Source organism: Thamnophis sirtalis, unplaced genomic scaffold (assembly GCF_051295495.1).
Source record: "Thamnophis sirtalis isolate CommonGarterSnake01/CBP01778 unplaced genomic scaffold, rThaSir2_p1.2 scaffold_15, whole genome shotgun sequence".
In the NCBI taxonomy this organism is placed as follows: domain Eukaryota; kingdom Metazoa; phylum Chordata; class Lepidosauria; order Squamata; family Natricidae; genus Thamnophis; species Thamnophis sirtalis.
In genome coordinates this window covers 47,109,788-47,116,727 of record NW_028261395.1, presented here as the reverse complement: position 1 = coordinate 47,116,727, position 6,940 = coordinate 47,109,788, and positions in this window count along the sequence as shown.

Here is a 6,940-nt window from a genome sequence, read left to right as displayed (position 1 = left end):
ACTTGACAGGGAGAACAATTAACCGGTGGAACAACTGGCCACCAGAAGGTGTGGTTGATCCATCACTGGAGGCTTTCGAGAAGAGATCGGACGGCCCTCCTGTTCAGGAAGTTGGATTAGAAGGTTCCCCCCCCTTTTCAAGTCTATTATGATGGAGGAGGAGGAGGAGGAGGAGGAGGAGGAGGAGGAGGAGGAAGAAGAAGAAGAAGAGGAGGAGGAGGAAGAAGAGGAGGAAGAAGAGGAGGAGAAGGAGAAGAAGAAGAGGAGGAGGAGGAGAAGGAAGAAGAAGTAGAAGAGGAAGAAGAGGAGGAGGAGGGGGGAAGAGGAGGAGGAGGAGGAGGAAGAGGAGGAGGAGGAGGAGGAAGAGAAGGAGGAGGAGGAGGAGGAGGAGGAGGAAGAGAAGGAGGAGGAGGAAGAGGAGGAGGAGGAAGAGGAAGAAGAAGAGGAAGAGGAAGAGGAAGAGGAGGAGGAAGAGAAGGAGGAGGAGGATGAAGAGAAGGAGGAGGAGGACGAAGGAGGAGCAGGAGGAGCAGAAGGAGGAGGAGGAGGAAGAAGAAGAGAAGGAGGAGGAGGAGGAAGAGGAGGAGGAAGAGAAGGAGGAGGAGAATGAGGAGGAAGAGGAGGAGGAAGAGGAGGAGGAAGAGAAGGAGGAAGAGAAGGAGGAGGAAGAGTAAGAGGAGGAGGAGGAAGGAGGAGGAGGAGAAAGAGGAGGAGGAGGAGGAGGAGGAGGAGAAGGAGGAAGAGAAGGAGGAGAAGGGTCTAATACTAGAGGTTTTTAGAAAGAGACTGGACAGGCATTTGTCGGGAATGGTCTAGCACTCCTGCGTGAGCATAGGGTTGGACTAGAAGACCTCCAAGGTCCCCTCTGTGACTCTGTGACTCTCTTATAATCGCTCTCCCAGTCCATTGTGAGCAGAGCTCTTGCCAACCTCGCTGTGATGAATGAGGCTGCCGATGAAGACCGACAGTTTGCTCCGTTGGCCGTAATAGAGTCGCCAACGTCTTCTGTCCAGCGAGCCCCCCCGGACTTCGAGGTCCCTCGGCCGGGGGCTTCGTCTTGGCAGGGGGATTATCTGGCTGTGACCGCCTGGGAGGCCAAGGCTTTCAAATTCGAAGGGGACCCAGGTGTGCCAAGGTGGATTAGTTAAGCACAACTTAACTAGGTTAGCGGGACGGGGCAGGGGGGGGGGGTCCAGCTTGTTTTGCACAAAGCCAGAGCTGCATTTTCGAAAATAGAAAGGAAGGAAGGAAGGAAGGAAGGAAGGAAGGAAGGAAGGAAGGAAGGAAGGAAGGAAGGAAAAGAGAGAAAGAGAAATAGGTGAGAAAAAGAAAGGAGGGAGGGAAGCGAGGAAGGAAGGAAGAAAAAGAGAGAAAGAGAATGAAAGAGGTGAGAAAAAGAAATAATGAAGGGAAGGGAGGGAGGGGAGGGAGGAAGAAGGGAAGGAAAGAGGGAAAGAAAGAGGTGAAAGAGAGGAAGGAAGGAAGGAGGAGGGGAGGGAGGAGAAAAAGAAGGAAAGAGAGAAAGAAAGAGGTGAGAGAGAGTAGGAGGGTGGGGAGGGAGGAAGAAGGGAAGGAAAGAGAAAAGAAAGTGGTGAAAGAGAAAAGGAAGGAAGGAGGGATGGAGGGGATGGAGGAGAAAGAGAAGGAAATAGAGAAAGAAAGAGGTGAGAGAGAGTAGGAGGGAGGGGAGGGAGGAAGAAGGGAAGAGAAAAGGAAGAGGTGAAAGAGAAAAGGAAGGAAGGAGGGATGGAGGGGATGGAGGAGAAAGAGAAGGAAAGAGAGAAAGAAAGAGGAGAAGGAGAGAGGGGAGGGAGAGAGGGAGGAGGAAGAAGAAGAAGGAAAGAGAAAGAAAGGAAAGAGACAGAGAGAAAGAGTAGAGAGAGAGGATGGAAGGAAGGAATGAAGAAAGAAAGAAAGAAGAAAGAAAGAAGAAAGAAAGAAAGAAAGAAAGAAAGAAAGAAAGAAAGAAAGAAAGAAGAAAGAAAGAAAGAAACCCAAGGCTCCTTCTTTGCTATGAGAGAAGAAAAAAGGCCCAATTGGGCCAATCTCCAGGCCCTCTTAAAATAAAAATATACAGAATTCGCTCCCGGCCATGAACGCACGAAAGAGGCTTAGAGAAGCAGAAGCTTCCTCGGAATTCGACAGAACTTCTTCCCTTTGATCTCCTTTAATCAGAAGGGGGATTTTTAAAATGTGGCGTGTGTGTGTGTGTGTGTGTGTGTGTGTGTGTGTGTGTGTGTGTGTGTGTTTCCCCCCTTCCCCTCCCCTCCCTTGACGGGCTGTTCATCCTTCTCCCTCTTAATCCGTCCCGGAGGGGGCTAAACTCGCTGAAGGAGGAGAGGAGGAGGAGGAGGAAGTGGCAGATAATTCTCCCCGGAAGGAAAAACACGCAGGCTTCGGTTTCAGGTTAGGCAGCAGGCAAAAATTGGTTCCCAAAGTACCCTACATCAAAAGGAAAGACACCGGGAGCTGGTACGGGGAAGTCCTCGACTTACGACGGCAAGGGAGTTCGCCCATTACAATCGTCGGTTGTGAGACTCGGCGGGGGGGGGGGGGGAATGGATGCAGCTGGCAGAGACCGCCTAAATCCACCTACGGGAGCAAGTACTCCTCAACTTAAGGCCATAACGGAGCCCCGCATTTCCGTGGCTAAGTGGGGACAGTTGTTCGGTGAACTTCGCCCCGTTTTACGACCTTCCTTGCCACGGTTGTTAAGTGAATCGACGTGGTTGTTAAGTCACGCGGTCGTTAAGGGAATCTTGTTTCCCTCTGTTGACTTTGCAAAAAGGGGATCGGGTGACACACACACACCCGGGGGACACTGAGACCGTCATAAGTATGAGTCAGTGGCCAAATGCCATCGTTTTGTTCAGGTGGTCGTGGGGAGACAGTGGCAGTCATTAAGTGTGAAAAGTGTGGTTTTTTTGGTGCCATTGTAACTTCATCTGTGATGATAGAATAACGGAATAAGAGAGTTGGATGGGACCTTGAAGGTCTTCTAGTCCAACCCCCAGCTCAAGCAGGAGACCCTAGCCCATTTCTTTCTTTCTTTCTTTCTTTCTTTCTTTCTTTCTTTCTTTCTTTCTTTCTTTCCTTCCTTTTTTCTTTCTATCTATCTATCTATCTATCTATCTATCTATCTATCTATCTATCTATCATCTCTCACCTTGTCAATTATATCTATCTATCTATCTATCTATCTATCTATCTATCTATCTATCTATCTATCATCAGAATAGTGGTGGAAGGGACCTTGGAGGTCTTCTAGTCCAACCCCCAGCTCAAGCAGGAGACCCTAGACCATTTCTTTCTTTCTTTCTTTCTTTCTTTCTTTCTTTCTTTCTTTCTTTCTCTCTCTCTCTCTCTCTCTCTCTCTCTTTCTTTCTTTCTTTCTTCTTTCTTTCTTTCTATTTACCTATCTCTATCTATCTATCTATCTATCTATCTATCTATCTATCTATCTATCTATCTATCTATCCATCCATATCTCTTATCTATCTATCATCTATCTATCTATCTATCCATCCATATCTCTTATCTATCTATCTATCTATCTATCTATCTATCTATCTATCTATCTATCTATCTATCTATCAGAATACAAGTGGAAGGGACCTTGGAGGTCATCTAGTCCAACCCCCTGCTCCAGTAGAAGATCTTTTACATTCCGGGTCAAATGAAGGTCCCATCTTTTCTTGAAAACCTCCAGTGATGGAGCACTTTTGCCACTTCTGGAGTCAAACCTTTTCCCGCCGGTTCGTTGAACTGAGATTACCGTATAGCAGGGTTAGAAGGGACCTTGGAGCTCATCTAGCCCAACCCTCTGCTTGAGCAGACGTTGTCCCCCAATTCCTTGTGATTTGCAAGGAGAATGCCCCGTGCCGAGCAGGGCGGGGGGGGGAGACCGACAAACCCTCCCCGCCCCCCCATTCGTGGCTACCTCCTTTCCATCACAGCTCGCCGGAGGCTCCTTGAGGGCTGAAGACAAACCATCTTCTGTTCAAACCATTTCTGTTTTCCTCGGCTGTCACGCGGTGGCATATTTTTCTTCCTCTGATCTGACAACCGAGAGGAAACCGGCGATAGAAGAATCGCACCGCCTGGAGTCTGGGGCGGGGGGGGGGGGCAAAAAAAAAGAAACTTAAAATACACTTGTTTTGTTTTTCTGTGATTTCAATCCGCAGATTCAGGCGGGAATTTTCAGGGGAGGGGGTCTGTGTGTTTCCCCACCAGGTTTCGGGTTGTCGGAAGAGCAAGCAGGAGGCAGCTGGGATGCCGGAGGAGACGTGGTGGTGGGTGGTGTTTCTCTCTCTCTCTTTTTCCCCCCTTTTTAAAAAAAACTTCCTTGATGTGTTTTATTTGTTCGGCCCCCGGTGTGAGTCAGTGGGAGTCGGTGGTCTGGAAATATGGAAACACACCACTTAAATAAACATGTAGACAGTTGTGTTAGGTCTGCAGGCTGTGCGGTGCGTTGAAGGAAGGAAAATGGGAGGGAGTCTGGATAGGAACAGCCCCTATATCAGAGATGGTGTCCCTCTGACAGGGGGGGGGGGGAGTGGCACAGTGTCCTTGTGGTCAGATGGACCAGGGGTGAAATCCAGCAGGTTCTGACAGGTTCTGGAGAACTGGTAGCGGAAATTTGAGTAGTTCGGAGAACCAGCAAATGCCACCTCTGGCTGGCCGCGCCCCTCATCTATTCTCTGCCTCCCGAGTCCCAGCTGATCGGGAGGGAATGGAGATTTTACAGTATCCTTTCCCTGCCACGCCCACCAAGCCACACCCACCAAGCCACGCCCACAGAAGCGGTAGCAAAAATATTTGAATCCCACCACTGCTTTACAGTCCTTTACAAGCCCTCTCTAAGCGGTTTACAGAGTCAGCCTCTTGCGCCCCCCAACAATTTGAAGTCCTCATTTTACCCCCCTTGGAAGGACGGAAGGCTGAGTCAACCTTGAGTGTGGTGAGATTTGAACTGCCAAATTGCAGGCGGTCAGCAGCCAGCAAAAATAGCCTGCAGTACTGCACTCTAACCACTGCGCCACCGAGGCGGGAGGGAAAGAGGGAGGGAGGAAAGGTGGAAAGAAGGAAAAGAAAGAGAAAGGGAGGGAGGAAGGGAGAGGGAGGAAGGGAAGAAGGGGAAAAGAAGGAAGAAGGAGGGAAGAAGGGAGATTTAAAAAGGAAGAAAGAGAAGGGAGGGAAGAAGATAAGGAAGAAGGGAGGAAAAGAGGGGAAAAGAAGGAAGAAAGAGGGAGGGAATGAGGAAAAGTGGAAAGAATGAAAAGAAAGAGAAAGGGAGGGAGGAAGGGAGAGAGGGAGGAAGGGAAGAAGGGAAAAGAAGGAAGAAAGAGGGAAGAAGGGAGATTTAAAAAGGAAGAAAGAGGAGGGATGGAAGAAAAGGGAGGAAAAGAGGGGAAAAAGAAGGAAGAAAGAGGGAGAGAGGGAGGAAAAGTGGAAAGAAGGAAAAGAGAGAGGGAGGGAGGGAAGGAGGAGGAGGAAGTAAGGGAGAGAGGAAGGAAGAAAAGAAAAAACAAAGAAAGAGGGAGGAAGGGAGATTTAAAAAGGAAGAAAGAGGAGGGAGGGAAGAAGCTAAGGAAGAAGGGAGGAAAAGAGGGAGAAAGAAGGAAGAAAGAGGGAGGGAGAAAAGTGGAAAGAAGGAAAAGAAAGAGAAAGGGAGGGAGGGAAGGAGGAAGAAAGGGAGAGGGGAAGGAAGAAAGGAAACAAAGGGAGAAAGAGGGAGGAAGGGAGATTTAAAAAGGAAGAAAAAGAAGGAGGAAGGGAGGGAAGAAGATAAGGAAGAAGGAAGGGAAAGAGGGAAAAAGAAGGAAGAAAGAGAGGGAGGGAGGGACCAGGAGAGGAGACAAACGGAGGGAGGGATAAGGAAGGAAGGAAGGAGAAAGGGAAGAAAGGAAAAAGGAGGAAGGAAAAAAAGGAGGGATGAGGAGAGGAACGGAGGGATCTGACCCCCCCCTTCTTCCGCCCCCCTTAGCGTTTGACGATGCAGTAGCCCCCCCTCCCCGCTACTTCCTTCCCCCAGAAGCCGCTTCCGACTCCGGAGAAGGAGAGGAAGGTAAAAAATTTAATAATAACTGCCACATGCATTTATAATAGATCTCCTTTTTAATTATGAAGAGGGTGAGAAGTTGGAGGCTGGGAGCTTCACACACAATTTGGGCCGAGAGGGGGAAAAATGAATTTGTCCAGCCTCTTTTTCCTCTGGAGTCTTTCAGCCCCCCCGGGAGAAGTTCCACCCTCCATGCTCCTCCAATTGGCACAGAGACAAATCCCCCCCCTCCTTGGGACACTGGGTGGATCCCGACCTTCAACAAAAGATCTCACCCACCCCCATCGCCTTTGCAATACAGGCAGTCCTCAACTTATGGCCATTGGCTTAGGGACCATTCAAAGGTTCAGCGGCACTGAGAAAAGGGACTTTGGGCTGTTTTTCACACTTAACGACCGTCGCGGCATCCCCGTGGTCATGTGATCAAAATTCTGAGGCTTGGCAACTGGCATGAACTGATGACGGTTGCAATGCCTCAAGGTCACGCGATTTCCCCCTTTTGCAAACTTCGGACAAGGGAAGTCAACAGGGAAGTCAGGTTCAATTCAGGAAAGGAAAATAAAGGAAAGGAGGAAGAGGGAAGGGAAAGAAGGGAAGGGAAAGGAAGGGAAAGGAAGGAGGAAGGGAAGGAGGAAGATGAGAGAAGGAAAGGAAAGGAGGAAGAGGGAAGGGAAAGGAAGGAAATGAGGAAGAGGGAAGAGAAGGGGAGGAAGAAGAGGAAGGGGAAGGAAGGGAAAGGAAGGGGGAAGAGGGAAGGAAAGGAAGAAGAAGGAAGGGAAGGAAAGGAGGAAGAGAGAAGGAAATGAAAGGAGGAAGAGGAAAGGGAAGGAAGAAGATGAGAGAAGGAAATGAAAGGAGGAAGAGGGAAGGGAAAGGAAG